The 17,502-nt window shown below is 43.5% G+C and overlaps 1 protein-coding gene across 1 annotated transcript in view; it reads right to left on the bottom strand.

The window, feature by feature from the left end:
- ALKAL2 (ALK and LTK ligand 2) overlaps positions 1-17,502 on the bottom strand; it is a 221,856-nt gene that overhangs the window by 85,162 nt on the left and 119,192 nt on the right. The window lies entirely within an intron of this gene.

The raw sequence follows: 17,502 nt of genomic DNA, 5'->3' as shown, positions 1-17,502 counted from the left end.
TATAACTTGTTTAGAGAAAAAAATTATCGCCGCACATCGGCGATTTTTATCGCAGATAAACCTTGCTATTATCGCAGAAAAGTCAGCGATATTCATGTATTATCGACCTAATGCTCTTAGCCATGTTATCCACCTCCCATTGGATAACATGGCTAAGACCTGCTCAGGGCAGGTGTTAGCTTTTGGAGATATTCGCGCTTAGTGCGAATATCTCCAAAAGTTGGTAATAGAAGGTAGCGATGTTAGGGACTGTTTCCAGTCGCTAACATCTTGGCACGCCACTTTGCATGTCATTAGTGATAAGTATCACTGACATGCAAAGCCGGGCCCAAGATGGTCGCTATCTCCTTTTAGGTGTCACTAACTGGTGTTAGCGACAGCTTGATAATAGGGAAATAATTTTATCTCCGCTTTCATGGTTTTTAAAGCCAAAAAAGCGGAGATAAACCCCCTTGCTAATATGCCCCACGATTCCTTGGGGGTTTCAGCTGATAGGGCTTGGTATTGTGTTACATGGTAATTTTTCCATGAAACGTCAGAGGGTCGATGTAGGGGTTCTAGAAGAGGTGATAAACCATTTAAGCCTCATGAACAAGCGCATGGTCTTTTAAAGATTTCTGAAGTACTCGGGGCGGCGGTGTGTGTGTGCCCTCTTTCAGGAGCGGGCGGGGGGGCACTGCCAGCAACTTGCCAGGTCAGGTAGTGTTCAACACGTGCATCACCCTTTCTCTGCTTGCTATTGCGCTCCATGCTTCGGAAAGGTAAGAAAAAGAACGTGCATTTGAGTTTGAAATGTCCGATCCTGCAGCAGCACACTTCCAAAGCCCACACATGACAATAACCCGATTCAAGGCCCCATTCACCCGTTTTTCAAAAAATAGATAACAGTCCAACAAAGTAAGGTTATAAAACTTTATTAACTTTTAACGATAATGAACAGAACAAAAACTAAAAACATTTAAACATTTATTAACACAAAAAGCAACAATGGTTAGAAGCTGTCTTTTGTGCGAATAGTCCCAAGGCAGCACAACGTGCAGAGTTCTGGACGGCACCCAGGTGATGTCGCCTGGGTGCCGCACTGGTTTAGGGATCCTACAATGCTGCTCCGAAAATTGGCGTGGGGTGTCCCGGGTGGGGCGGGGGGAGGCCTCGTCAGTAGCGGTCTGTTGTGCGAATAGTCCCAAGGCAGCACAACGTGCAGAGTTCTGGACGGCACCCAGGTGATGTCGCCTGGGTGCCGCACTGGTTTAGGGATCCTACAATGCAGCACAGAAAAACAGCGTGGGGCGTCCCGGGTGATGCGGGGGGAGGCCTCGTCAGTAGCGGTCTGTGTCCAGTGTCACATGGCTGACACAACATGTACGACAGGCACCCAGGTGATGTCCAGTAAACTGCCGCACTGGTTTTGGTATCCTACAATGCTGCTCCGAAAATTGGCGTGCGGCGGCCCGGGGGGGGGGGGGAGGCGGCGTGAACGGGCCTCCCCAGGTGGCGGCCATCTAGCTGAGTTGCGCTCGCTCTTGCGGCCACAGCGTCTCGCTCACCATGTTGTGGAGTTGCTCCCACTCTTGCAGTGCAGCGATAGGCGGCTGCCACATGGCTGTCAAAATGGCGGACGGCTCTTCGGTTTTGGGCCTGGTCCACTGAAATGGCCCTGGGACACCTTGGAAGTCGGACGCTTGCCTGCTAGGGCTTGGGCTCCATTCTCGAAAAGCGTCCCCTCAGCCGTGAAGATTGTATAAAAGTCTTGGGGGCCCCCGACTCCCGCAGGCTTCCGGTGGGGAGCGGCTGCCATGATTGCTCGCGGAATGACCACGACGGAGCCACGAGATGGTGGTGCTCTCATGCTGACGCCAGCTTCAGTCTGAATGATCCAGAAACAAGGTGGGGCTTTCATCGTTTGGGAAAAAAAATGTTCTAAACCAATGAAAAGTGTTATTTTTAGGTCATATGACCAAGCCTTCCATCTTTAGGAAACCAAAAGTAAAATGAACCAATGAAAAGTTTTATAAACAAGTCACATGACCTGTTCTGCGGCATAGGGCTACAAAAAGCGTAGAAAATCCGTTGGCACGTGAGGCGGCGTCAGTAGCGGACCGATGTGCGAATAGGCCGAAGGCAGCACAACGCGTCGAGATCCGGATGGCACCGAGGTGGTGTCCAGCAAATTGCCGCACTGGTGTGGCCATCCTACAATGCTGCGCCGAAAGACGGCGTGTCCAGCTGAGTTGCGGTCACTGTCAGTAGCGGACCGATGTGCGAATAGGCCGAAGGCAGCACAACGCGTCGAGATGCGGATGGCACCGATGTGGTGTCCAGCAAATTGCCGCACTGGTGTGGCCATCCTACAATGCTGCGCCGAAAGACGGCGTGTCCAGCTGAGTTGCGGTCACTGTCAGTAGCGGACCGATGTGCCGAGATCTGGATGGCCAAGTTTCAAGTTTCATCTGGCAGTTTTTCTCCATCCCTCCTGGATCAAAGAAGGTGAATGCTAAATATGCCACCTGCCTCATCTGAACATATGAAGTTAACTTGTATACACTGTGGTGCTATGCTGTCCTATGGCAACATGAGCATCAACCTGATGAATACGGCATTCGAAAATCATAAATGCCCTAATGCACCCAAGAAGTAATTTTTTTTTTGCTCCAGTTGAGCCGTTTTCAATGCCTGTTTTTTGTTGTTTCCCCTCCATCAAGAACAAAACAAAAATACAAGGCGCTAAGATCCGAATGGCAAGTCCTGGATGTTGAGTGCCTCAGTTGAGAGTTCTGAGCAGTGCTTGTAAGACTGTCTGAAGCTTATTTGCACCTGCTGCAGCTTCACTAGGTCCGGCGGAACTTTTTTCCTTTTCCTTTCTGCTTCTTTTCCTACAATGCGTTTCATCTAAAGACACGACCAGGTCCCTGAATGTGTGCAGGGGGACGCTATTGATTGAATGAAAATGGCGGCTTGACACAAAGCTGACTCAAGCGTTACTGTTGGTGCTATACAGACAAAAATTGGTTTTCAGTTTGTACATTCTTCAGGTTTTTTTTTCCATCCAAGTCTGATTGAGAGTTTGTAGAAAAATGGCTTCAGATTTTCCACATACTACTCTTCAACATTCTTCCTAAATGTAACAATGTGAAACTCACTAGGAGAACGGCTGTTTCTGTTTCCTTTCAAAATGCTGCCACCAATATTTTCTGAATGGAAGACACCATCTTGTAGCATAAAGGGCCGAAAGGGGTTCTGGTCTGGCCGATGGTTGGTGGAGACATTTTGACTATATCTTGGACCTGCCCGGCCTCGCCCAAAATGGCGCCGGTATAAATGGGACTCGTAACTCTTTGCCCGCAAATGTATATCTAGAAAATGTTATTGTAAGTGGCCCTGTCGTATTTTAATTACAAAATGTACGTCCACCGATTCCGCAACTGTTAGACACCTTTGTTCTTGTCACCTAATGGCCCGCTCGTTACGTTCTTCTACAGTGTAAATGTCTCCTCATCATATACGATTTGAGTTTGCTCCGTGGCCGGCCCACGTGGTTATAGGCCCGTATTTGTATACTGACATTTTCACAATAAAGGTTTTTAAAACAAAACACGGTAGTAGTATTTTCATTTGTAAAGTTTTTACTTTTAGTGACTGTTTTCGAATCAGTAAAAGGCAAGTGAAATAAAGCAGTCCAATTACATGACGGATAAAAGGTATAATATGTAGGAACGCAGTAAAGATAAATGGTCAAGGGCAGTTGTGTTTTTCATGTCTGCAACATAAAGTGATCGATAAGAATCTGATAATCAGGCGCATCGGCGACTAAGACAGCAGGCCGAATCTCTTTTACTCAACGGCTCCGTCATGGAAGGAAGAAACGCCCTTTTTCTCGAAAAAGGAATATATTTTACTTGCCAGACAGTTGTAAATTTTCCGGGAAAGTACATTAGCCTGGAATATTATAACATATGTTTGAAAAAAAAATATTGTTCGAAAATAATAAAAAGCGTAATTTTTAGGTCATATGACCAAGCTTTTCATCATTAAATTAACAAAAGTAAAATGAACCAATGAAAAGTTTTATTAACAAGTCACATGACCTGTTATGCTTTTGTTACGCGCTGCGCGCCGCGCCTCGGATCACTTCCGGGTGCGCTAACGCGGCGTGTCATAAAACGCATTACGCGACAACGTAGGTCAAGAATATAGTCTAAATGTCTCCACCAACCAGCGTTCAGAACACAACCCCTTTCAGCAGTCCAAAAAGTTCTGTTAAATGACAACAGAGGGGACAGGCAACAAGAACCATCAGTCAAAGAGGGGAGGGCAAGTTCTTCTCTTCCGGGTCATGTTGGGGCGCTACCGGAACTGATCGAATTGGTAGTCTACAGTGTTTCTGGATGTTTCAGACTAAAGCTGGCGTCAGCATGAGACCACTACCATCTCGTAGCTCCGTCGTGGCCATTCCACGAGCAATCATGGCAGCCGCTCCCCACCAGAAGCCTGCGGGAGTCGGAGGCCCCCATGACTTTTGTAGAATCTTCACGGCTGAGGGGACGCTTTTCGAGAATGGGATCCAAGCCCTAGCAGACAAGCGTCCGAGTTCCAAGGTGTCCCAGGGCCATTTTAGTGGACCAGGCCCAAAACCGAAGAGCCGGCCGCCATTTTGAGAGTCCTGTGGCAGCCGCCTATCGCTGCACCGCTAGAGCGGGCGCATCTCAACTACATGGTGAGCGAGACGCTGTAGTCGCAAGAGCGGGCGGAAAACAGCTGAATGGCGGAAGAGGCACAGTGTAGCAAAAGCGGGCGGAATGGCAACTAAAACGATAAAGGGGCGCCTCACTACAGCTTGTCTTCAGGTCAAACGGATTGTGGGACAAGGTCCAGAATTGAAGAGTCATCAAAAGGCAAAAAGTACCGCCGGACCCCGGGAGCCGGCCGCCTATGTCGGGGGCGATCTCAGGCTACACCAGTGCTATAAGACTTGGGGAGGGTGTCGGAGCCAAGCGTCTTCTCCGAGTCCATGGCCATCACAGCGTCCCTCAGGGGCCTCCGTCAAGCTGTTTAGGAAGGTAACATATCATATTGTTTTCTAATGCAGTCAGGTCCACAAACGACACTCACTTACTTTGAGAATAGTGAAGCTGCAGTAGGAGGAAATAAGCTTCAGACAGTGTTACAAGCGCTGCTCAGAACTCTTAACTATGTCACCCAACATCCAGAACTTATGCTATTTGAGAATGGTAGTGACATCGAAGCATCTCGGGGACCAAAACCATTAACGTACTTTCACGTATGAAAATCTTACTTGGGGAGGGGGCAGGAGCGAAGCGCCCCCTCCCAGTCAGCGCCACCACACCGTATGTTGAAAATCTGAAGCCATCGTTCTACAAAGTCAATCAAACTTGGATTGAAAAATCTAGAAAAATGTACAAACTGAAAACCAGTTTTGGTCTGCATAGCATCAGTAACAACGCTTGAGTCAGCTTTGTGTCAAGCCGCCATTTTGATTCAACAAAGCACAGGCATTGAAAAAGGCTGAAATTCAGAACTCTAAACTATGGCACCCAACATCCAGGAGCTTGCTATCCGGATCTTGGAGCCTTGTGCTGTTTTCGATCTATTCACACATCGGTCCACTACTGACATCATCTTATAAACCAACGTTATGTAAATAGTTTTTTAATAAAATGTTTTACCCTATTTCTTTGCTGGTGTGTTGTCTATATTTTTAATATTTGCATAGGGTTTGTCATTATTTTGTGCGGGATGGGTGATGGAGCCGAGCTGTCTTGCAGCCCTCATGGTGTGGAGCTCAGTTCATCTCACTATTTTCGTATTTCTCAAGAAGGGTTGTTCCTAATATTTCTATTTTAGCGAGGTCAAAAAGAGATCCAATTAGTGGCCTACTGATTTTGCTCGATTACTTTTATTTTTTTACACGATTTTTCACTATCTGCAAAGACTAAACAGAGTATTGCGACTTTGTGCTTGTTTGTAAATAGAGAATGATCCAAAGAGAACCAATTCTAAAACAGTAAATGCTTGGACAACAATCAATCAAATGGAGAGACAAGGAGGTACGACGGATTACAACGGGGGTAAAGGCCTGCGTTAACTACCCTTCTGTATCTGCAAAGAGAGAGTACTAACAAAGGCAAAAGAGGGGAGGGGGGGGGGGGCAGCGTTCAAAGCACATCAGCGTGCATAAATACGAAAATGTTTTTATCTATCACGTACTTGACATTTTAAAGCTTTTCATATTTGCTATTAAAAAACCAATGAAATTCACAGAAAAAACCATAGGTTATAGTGGATATATAGTTAGGAATTTGCATTTACAAAACCTTGAAAATTCAATGAAAAAACCATAGGTTATAGGCCATATATAGTTAGGAATTAGCATTTACAAAACCTTATTTTACTCGCATAAAACCATTGAAATTCCATATATAGTTAGCTAACTATAAGCGCTAACTATATATCGCGCACCCGCAATCCACTGCTGATGATGTCACATATTACATCATTCATGACATGGTCAGTGACATCACTGATGACATCACTGATGACATCTCAAATGACATCACTGATGACAACTCAAATGATATCAATGATGACATCTCAAATGACATCACTGATGACAACTCAAATGACATCACTGATGACATCTCATTTGTCATCACTGATCACATCACTCATGTGATAATACAATGAACCTCTTCAGACTCTAATATAACCTTACATACACTCAGTATAAACAGACACTCACAGACTGTCACTCATCCATGGACTTACTCACACACCTAGTCAGTCATGCAAAGAATCAATCACACCTCCATTTCCTCAACTATACAGTTATACACATCTTACTTATTCAAACATATAATAACACATATTTACTCTCTTATATAATCCCTGATACAAGCTCACAGTGATCGATACAGCCACTCACACATTCACTGGCTCTTATGTTCAGTTATTTATATATCTCAACTCTCACATGTATTGTGTTTTACATACGTACTTACTTGCACATGTAGCAATGAGAAATCCATTCACTCACCAACACACCCATGCACAGTCAACCGCCCATATAGCTGTTTCCACATGCACTCTTGAACTCATACTCCTAGTGAATCAACTGCTTACACATCTATGCACAGAGTCACGCACCTCCCAGCCACCCACACACACACTCAGCCTCCCATTCAAATACTTGGGCAACCAATCAATAACCCATATGGCCACTCTTATAGCTACTGATCAACACATGCAGCAGCTTACACAACAACAAACATACTGATGCACGAATTAAGACAGTTTAGTCACTAACCCATGTACTCAGTGAGACACATTTAATCACTCACTCATACAGTCAGTCATGCACCTACTAAATTCTTCATCCAGACACTTATACATCCACTCATTCTTCAATATGTGAAACATATTTAAACTTTACAGACACATACAATCACTGGATGTTGTGATCAGTGATGTCATCAGTGATGTCATTTGAGATGTCATCAGTGATGTCATCAGTGATGTCACTGACCATGTCATGAATGATGTAATATGTGACATCATCAGCAGTGGATTGCGGGTGCGCGATATATAGTTAGCGCTTATAGTTAGCTAACTATATATGGAATTTCAATGGTTTTATGCGAGTAAAATAAGGTTTTGTAAATGCTAATTCCTAACTATATATGGCCTATAACCTATGGTTTTTTCATTGAATTTTCAAGGTTTTGTAAATGCAAATTCCTAACTATATATCCACTATAACCTATGGTTTTTTCTGTGAATATATTATATACATACATTTAAAGAAAAAAGTGACATTACATTATAATTAGGTATGTAATAAGACCTTAACTTATACACAAAAGAACGCCAAGAAATTCCCTAAAAAGACAAAGGTTAAAGTAACATTATAGTTAGGTGACCGAATGAGGCGAGCACTAATGTAGCACTGACATTCACCAGTTATAGTTTAGTAAACTAATAAACTAACTAACTCTGTAAGTGGGTCACCCTAGCGTGTACATTATTTAATAATGTGCAACACCTCAACATAGTCTGAGCAGATCTGCAAACACACATTCAGACTTTACTAGCTAGCCTCTTTGAAATATGGCTCTGCAACTCACATCTTTAGTGCTCATCATTTACCATGTTTAACATACTCATAGCACCGCTAACTTTATTGGTGGGTAAACAGTGAAAAGGCTCTGCTCAGCATGGTGTGGGTGACTGCGGCAGGGTTGGGTGCAGGGCCTGGCGAGAGGCCATGCCTTGTGGTCAATCCCCACTGTGCCTGGCCATAGGCTGTCTTCCTGTGGGGAGGTTGGGGCAGATCTTGGCTGGAGGCCAGGTACTGCAACCTAACTTCTCTGTGTGGCTGTCCGCAGCAGGGTTGGGCATAGGGCATGACCAGAGGCCTTGCACAGTGGGGGGTTGTCTAACAGCCATGGTGTAGGGCATAGGGCATAGCCGGAAACCCTGTAGCCAAACCTCAGTTGCCCATGGTGTAAGGTAGTGATCAGCAGGGGAATTGGCTGAACATAATAAATAAAAAAACAAAAATGCACAGAAAAACCAAAGGTAAAATTGATATTATATTTAGGTATGGTAATACGATCTTCCCTTATGTTAAAACCCCCCCAGAAAAGACAAAACCAGAGGTTGAAGTTGACACAATAAATTGGTATCGTAACAAGAGCTTATTTTATATATATATATATAAAAAAACTAGAATCTGTGGGATCCCAAGACCTACTATACAGCCATTTTGGGTACCCGGCTCAACTCATGTGTCCTCAGGTAGTGACTATCCGATTTAGAGCTAATGTATGAACACAGTCTCAGACCAAGGCAAGCAGCACCTCCTTTATGTCATCCTTCTTCACTGAGATTATGGCAACACAGATCACTGTGTATGCAGAAGTATCCAGAGTCAATGTCCTCTGATAGAACACTGCACCCAACATTCCTTTTCCTAGGCACACTTCATCATGATCTCAAAAGCATCCCTATAACTACATTTTCTCACACAGAAGGTCCATACAGAGGCCCAAAAGAGGTTGATGCACCAGTTTGGCTGAAAATGTGCTGCTTCTAGCACATATATGAACTCAGAAACATTCAAGTTAGAGTATGAGCTGTAGAGAGTACAACTCAGAAACATGAAGAAACAATCACTGCTCTCTATTTCCCAGTATTTGCTGAAGGCAGCACAGTTTCAATATAAACAGGTGCAGAGACCCATTCTGAGCCTCCACACTAAAGTAGGACATGTTCATAATCTTAGGATCACCAAGTTCAACTTTGATTCCTACTTCCTGTATGTCAAACTGAAGCTTGGAACTTATGATGCTGAAGCAAGGCCTGACAATTTGCAATGCATACCTGTGACTGCACTTGATAGAAACATTTTAAGCTGTGCTTGTTCTTTTCCCCAAAATCGAAAATGCACTTGAACTGTGCACAGAACACAAAGTTAAAGGTAAAATGTCTTGTGCAATTCTCATACATGCCCAGCAGGACCACAGTCACACAATACTTCAAAATAATCAAAAGTTCACATGATTCGAAAAAAACAATGCTAAGATGACCTTGTGCTGGCTTATAATAAACACTTAGGGCCTTATTATGATGGAGTCGTCTGACTGCTGTCATTTCGGGCTTGAGTCGGTGATCCTGACAGCTCAATTATGATATGACTGCCGTGCAGCCTGTTGTAAACATGCCCTTTTCTATTGCAGCTTGTGCTGTGGCCCGGAAAAGGGCTGCCGCACAAGCCGCAGCAGAAAATGGATTGCTTTAAACCTCCATGCACCCTATGCCAGGCATGCTGTGATGTCTGGCACAGGGTGCATGGATGTTTGGGGGCACCACATGTGCACCCCGGGCAACATAGCGGTGGCCCACTGGTGACAGGGGCCCTTTCTGGGGGACCACAAAGTCACTTTCCGACAGACTTCTCATGGGGGGGCGCACTGCCATGATAAGGCTGCCAGAAACTGACATCCAAATCTCTATGGCGGTGCCTCCACAGGTACCACCTCCTTTGAAGAGATTTGGCTACAACAGCCGCGCCCTGCTTGATGCGCCCCGACCACCGGTATCCTAATCCGGTGGTTGGCCTGCTGCTTCAGGTGTTGGACGGACAGCCACTGTTGGCCTGTTGTTGGCGATCTGCCCGACATCATAGTTAGGCCACTAGTCCCATAAATACAATTCATTCACAGTGTGCACTGCCCATGCAAATGACCCAAGACATTATGGAAGTTATAACGTTTCTTTTCCACTCCAGCTGCTTCTTCACTGAACAGAACACTTTGTTGTCACCAAGGACCCTATGGATCACAGTATGAATACAAAGAACAGGGCAATGTGATACTGGCTCTCAATAACAGAGCACCAAACACTCCATGATATATCTCATATTCTAAGCTGAAATTCTGCTTTGACATTTGTATAATGAACAGAGCAGCAGAAACAGGATGTCAAATGTCCACCATTAACCTTTTTATCTACTACAATCAAATATTAATGAAGAGGTGCAAATGTATCTCCAACCATCTGTTTGTCGCCTGAATGCAGTGTCATGTGGAATTGGCATTTAAACCCCCCTTGCCACTGTTTATCCCTGGACATGAAATGAAATGAAATTTGATTTGTAGAGCGCATGGCTGCCCGAAAGCGTCCCAGCGCTTGCTTAGGGAACCCGTCCTGGTATTCCCCTGCGAGATAACCCATTACTGGGCATCCCCAAGGTGAAAGCCAGGCATCCCACTGCGAGGGGCCATTGTGGAGATTAAGCAAGCTATTGCCCAGAGTTACAGAGTGGGACTCCATGATTGGAATAGGCACCGAGGCGCGAATTGTCAGGTCCGGGGAAATTAGAGCCCAAGACCCGCCGAGGCGGGGAATTGAACCCTGGTCCGGGCCAGACCTCTGCATCAGGGTCTGCCACTCCAACCACTTGAGCCACACTTCTCCACACTTGAGCCACACTTCTCCATTTCTCCACTTCTCCACATGTCCAGCCTTTTAATTTCCAAAAGCCTTTTAAACTCCAAAATTCATTTTTCACTACTGTGCGGTCTACCCCTAACATAGGATAACATTGGGGATTTCCTATTACATTTATTTAGCTGGTAGATATATCTTTTTTAGTACCTATGAAATTGTAATGATAAACCATTTTTAATGATAAAGTCAGATTTTTCAATACAATTTTGAAAATGCAATTTTTAGAAAGCTAATTAAAAAATATGTAGAACCTCTGGTCTAGACACCATGGGTACTACTGAGTCCCCATCAAGGGTTTCTTTCCTATGTAACACAATTAACTATTGATTCTAATGGTAATTCTAATAATGATAAAAAACAAATATTATTAAGTAGGTATGCAGCTGTTAGAACGTTCAGTGTATACACATCAAATTATAATAGTCTAATAGAATGCTATAAGGACAACATAGTTGTTGATAATTCATCCAATTGAATTGTGTTCTTTTATTTCCTTGAAGATTGGCTAATCATTTCGACCCAATGCATTTGAGGCCACTACACTACCCTTCACCAGGGGTATCTACAAAAAAATACATCATTTTAACCATGAAAATAGAAAAACCAACTGATATTTTAGATAGGTAGACCGAGGCTCAAAAGAAGCAGAGCTCGCAGCCCACACAGCTCTCACAGCCCTCACAGCCCACACAGCTCTCACAGCCCACACAGCTCTCACAGCCCACACAGCCCTCACAGCCCTCACAGCACACACAGCTCTCACAGCCAACACAGTTCTCACAGCCCCACAGGTCTCACAGCCCACACAGCTCTCACAAGCCTCACAGCCCACACAGCCCTCACAGCCCACACAGCTCTCACAGCCCACACAGCTCTCACAGCCTTCACAGCCCACACAGCCCACACTCTCACAGCCCAAACAGCTCTCATAGCCCACACAGCTCTCACAGCCCAAACAGCTCTCACAGCACACACAGCTCTCACAGCCCACACAGCTCCCACAGCCCACACAGCTCTGGCAAAGATAATACCAGCAGAGAACAAGCACTGGCAAAGACAATAACGGCAGCAAACAAACACTGGCAAAGACAATAACGGCAGAAAAAAAAAAGGCAAAGACAATAACGGCAGCAAAATAAAAACACGGACAAAGGCAATACCAGCAGCGAACCAACACTGGCAAAGATAATACATTCAGGGGGGCAGGGGCACAAAAAACGGCACAATCAGGGGACAGAAGGCCCGACAAACGGCACAATCAGTGGGCAGAAGGCAAGAAAAACGGCACAATTAGTGGGCAGAAGGCAACAAATACGGCACAATCAGGGAGCAGAAGGCAAAAAATACGGCACAATTAGAGTGCAGGAGGCAACAAATATGGCACAATCAGGGTGCATGAGGCAGGAAATACGGCATAATCAGGGGGGCAGAAGCCAAGAAATACGGCACAATCAGGGGGGCAGAAGGCAAGAAATACGGCCCAATCAGAGAGCATCTTGCTCCGGTCCAAAAATCGGATCCCTAGGGCTGCTCAGGTGGTCCCACAAGGATATTAACATATTTAAACATTATCCGCTAATAGAATTTGCATTTTCAAAACCTTGCAAATTCACTGAAAAAACCATAGGTTTCAGGCCTTGTTCAGGTAGGAATTGGCATTTAAAAAACCTTTGAAATTCACTGAAAAAAACATAGGTTTTAGGCCTTATATAGTTAGGAAACATATAAAAAACCATTGAAATTCACTGAAAAAACCATAGGTTTTAGGCCTTATATAGTTAGGAATTAGCATTTAAAAAACCTTGAAAATTCACTGAAAAAACCATAGGTTTCAGGACCTATATAGTTAGGAATTAACATATAAAAAAACACTGAAATTGCTCCTATATAGTTAGTTGAACTAACTATATATTTCGCGCATTCGCAATCCACTGCTGATGATGTCACATATTACATCATTCATGACATGGTCAGTGACATCACTGATGACATCTCAAATGACATCACTGATGACATCACTGATGACATCATCCAGTGTCTGTGTGTTTTTGTAAAGTTTAAATATGTTTTACATATTGAAGAATGAGTGGATGTATAAGAGTATGGATGAAGGATTTGATTGTATAAGTGAGTAAGTATGTGTTAGTATATCTGTGAAAATGTAAGCTGTTCTGTGTTTAACTGTATAGATGAAGAAATCAAAGTGTGATTGATTCTTTACAGGACTGACTAGGTGTGTGAGTAACTCCATGGATGAGTGGCAGTGTGTGAGTGTCTGCATAGGTGTATGAGTGCATATGATAGTGTTGTAATAATGAGTGACTGTATGTACGAGTGATTGTATGGCTGAATGAGTGAATGTGTGTGTAGACGTAGGAATCAGTGAGTGCGTATGTAGTAACTCGTATTCGTGTGTCAATGGTTTCAAAAATGATACTCTGTATTTAACACTAGGTGTAACAGAGGTTATATTAGAGTGTAAGGAGGAGCATTGTATTATCACATGAAGTATATCATCAGTGGTGTGATCATTGATGTCTAATTAGATGTCATCAGTGATGTCATCAGTGATGTCATTTGAGATGTCATCAGTGATGTCACTGACCATGTCATCAATGATGTAATATGTGACATCATCAGCAGTGGATTGCGAATGCGCGAAATATATAGTTAGTTCAACTAACTATATAGGAGCAATTTCAGTGTTTTTTTATATGTTAATTCCTAACTATATAGGGCCTGAAACCTATGGTTTTTTCAGTGAATTTTCAAGGTTTTTTAAATGCTAATTCCTAACAATATAAGGCCTAAAACCTATGGTTTTTTCAGTGAATTTCAATGGTTTTTTATATGTTAATTCCTAACTATATAAGGCCTAAAACCTATGGTTTTTTCAGTGAATATATATATATATATATATAAACCATATTAGAATAACGAACCAAACCACTTTCACTGGATGATGTCATCAGTGATGTCATTTGAGATGTCATCCGTGATGTCATCAGTGATATCACTGACCATGTCATGAATGATGTAATATGTGACATCATCAGCAGTGGATTGCGGGCGCGCGATTTATAGTTAGCTGAACTAACTATAACAGAGGAATTTCAATGGTTTTGTACGAGTGAAATGCCCAGCTAACTATAACACCCCTAAAACCTATGTTTTTTCTTCAGTGAATTTATAAGGTTTTTTAAATGCTAATTACTAACTTTAACATGTCTGAAACCTATGTTTTTTCAGTGAATTTCAAAGGTTTTGTAAATGACAATTTTTAAATGTATTAATTGTTATATTAATTTTTTTATACTTATTTACTACACTTTTTAAAACTATTTATTTTTAGATATTTTCTTTTTTAAATTACATTATAATTACATTATACATTACATTACAAAATATACTTTCTCAGAACGAATTACTTTAATTTAAATACTTTGCAAATAGGCAATAGACTTGTGGTAAATTAATTTTACCGATTCATTTTTCCATATAATTATCAATAAAAGACAGCTCATTCAAATGAGAGGCAAAGTCCGTGGAATCTGAGTCATACGGGCTTTAATGGAAAATCCTCGAGGATGGGACATCATGTTCCATCACCTCTAAGGTTCAGGAAGGGACATTCAACGTTTTATTAGCATTGCACATTATATATAGTAAAATGTTACAATTGAAACCAATACAGTAGGCGTAACAGGTGGAAAAGAAGAGATAAGAACACATGTGCGCAACAGGAGGCGTGTAAAAAGGCGTACACATGGGCGTGCACTGTACATGTCAGAGAAACGTCATAAGAAACGTCACATGTGGGTGGATGCATAGAGAAAGTTGCAGGATCAGCAGAAACCTATGACCTGCATGCGCGCGCAACTAGGCATGACGCGGAACTGGGGAGAACTGGGGGCTTTGACTTTAGCACTAGTGGGGGAGACTAGTGTCTGGAATGTCAGGTCAACCTGTACCTATAGCATATCTGGTATCTCATGTTTGGAGGATGTGGTGTCTGAAGTAAAAGGTCCCTCGGGCAGAGGCCGTTCAATACTGAATGCTAGTGCGTGCATACGTGTCTAGGTGCAACGTGCGGAGCCATGGGCCTACCATGGTAACGGGTTCAGTAAATCACTTGCAAGGAGGACAGGAAGGCCGGGCCCTTTGCTCTGCAGCCGGGAATATGTTTACCTATTTCACTAGACTGGAATGTGTTTTCGAGGGGGCTGAGCAGATAACTGTAGTCAGATAACTGTAGGCAAAATATGATTTTGGCAGGCAGTCCAGGCCGAGCCGGGCACCGCTTCGCTGGCAAGAAGTAAGGCAGGGGTCAGGGATGCGTACAGCTTTTGGAGACAGGAGAGATGAGGCAAAGAGGCCTCGTTTAAGGGCCTAGCTCGACTGGGCCAGGAAACATGGAGAAAACGTGTGCGAGATTCAGAAGTGTACCATGGAAAGATGTTGGCACCATATGCCTAGAAGCCTAATTAACGGGATTTCTTTGCATGACTGGATAGCTAACATGTTAAGGATGGACGCAAATGTGTTTGCGTCTTTCTAGCATGTACAGAACAGAAGTTACACGACATACAAGGAACATGGGTGCATGGATAGGGTGCGAGTGGGGGACACATTAGTTACCTGAAAATTTCTATTACCTCATTCCCTCCTTGGACCCTACTACACCCTTTAGGATATATCTATATTAATAAGACCATCTATCTGTTCGTAAAGCATCATTTGTTCTTCTTTCTTTATTCGGGAACGGGAACGTGTACTTGGACGGGGAATACAAGTTGTGGCGCACAAGCCGCAAATCGCTGGCCCACATTGCAGACAGAGACAACAACTGAATACTATGACCAATATTATTCCTAGGAATGATAACAATTTCCATCCCCAGGTGGATATTACACTCCAGAGCCAACCGGACCAAGTCCAGGAGCCTGGATTCTGGTGTATCAGGTGAGCTATTTCATGAAGCCGAGTTATGGCCTTATACACGGATGGCGCGTTATTAGGAATAAACATGCAACAACTGGATCCGATGACTCTACAAGCCCCGCCCCTATCTGCCAGGATGACGTCAAGGACTAGGCGATTTTGAAGAACAACAAGTCTCATAGCAGACTGTTCCTCAGTCAGGTTACCTAAAGCAGAAGTAGTCTCGTTCACTACTGCTTCTAAAGTTCTAGTCAATTTGTGTATCAATTTACTATTCTGGACAGGACCCACAAAGAAAAAGAATCCTTTATTGAAATCTGTATATTGCTCCCATGTTGTTTCAGTCTGGTCGACAATCGGGGTCTTGATCTCCCTTCTATGTCTTACATGCACAAGATGTGGATTTCTGAGATAATCGGGCGGGGCTAGGAAAACAGGGGGCAATAGGAACGCAATATAGCACGTCCCATCCCAATCCAATGGCAGACGTACATAGGCTGTCTGACCACATATAAAATAAGAATGGCGGGAAGCTTTGAAAGTAGACTTTCCTTTATCACTGAATTCGACAACAGTATTACAATCACTGTGTACTGAACCATTCTTTCTGACGCATAATTCACCTTTCACTGGCAAAACTGTAATAAACGGCAAGTCCGAATTAGTCTCAGACTGCACATTCAGGATCATGAGGTTAAGTGTAAAATTACCTAATCCATACACTTCATTTTCTAGATCGGTCCCTGTCCTTTGGGGAAGACCTTCTTGGTCTGGGAAACATATTTTATTCATGACTGTATTCAGGTTCCCCCATATCCAATTGCCTTGGGAAACCGTGGACTTACTATCTAGGGAGGACATTAAAGTAAACCATGCACCACACGAACCATTATGTGTGAACGGATAAGGAAAGAGGGGCAAAGCTCCCTTGTATTTCTGGTAGGGAGGGAGTCGGCCACATACCCAGCAATTAGTGGCATTGCTGGTCTGGTGAGAATGGTGTAACATACGGATGAATGTATTGTTGCACATGGCTAAACGATAGGACAGTTCATGGGGAGGCAGGTCACTAAAAGTGTGCTCTACAGTATCATTAGAAGAAGCATGTACATGTGAATCAAGAGGGAAGAAAACGTGTAACATTAGACTAATGCATATAATCGTAAGACTCAGAAGAAACATAGAAATTAAGGCTGTGCAAAACTTTACAGTACTTTTTCCTTTTCTCGTCACGCCTATCTCTCTGACTATTTGGGTCTATCTTATACATGTCAGAAACCTGTCTAACCGCTTCACCCGAGGGGGACTTAAACAATTAAACGCTGTCTGACTTACTAGACCTTAACTTTGTACGGTACTCCTCTTGGGGAGTTTTCTCTAGCAGGGGGAGTTTAGAGTCAGAAAGTGGGCAGTCCTTAATCGGGATTTCTGGACACAGTCCGTGAACTTTTTTAACATGGCTCGAGTGCAGCCAGCCTTTTCTTCCTTCCAGCTTGACTGCAGTTCTCGTTGACATCAATACCAATTTTGGCTGCT

Source organism: Lissotriton vulgaris, chromosome 6 (assembly GCF_964263255.1).
Source record: "Lissotriton vulgaris chromosome 6, aLisVul1.2, whole genome shotgun sequence".
In the NCBI taxonomy this organism is placed as follows: Eukaryota; Metazoa; Chordata; class Amphibia; order Caudata; family Salamandridae; genus Lissotriton; species Lissotriton vulgaris.
The sequence above is the reverse complement of the archived record's forward strand: the minus strand, read 5'-3'. Positions and strand labels throughout refer to the sequence as shown.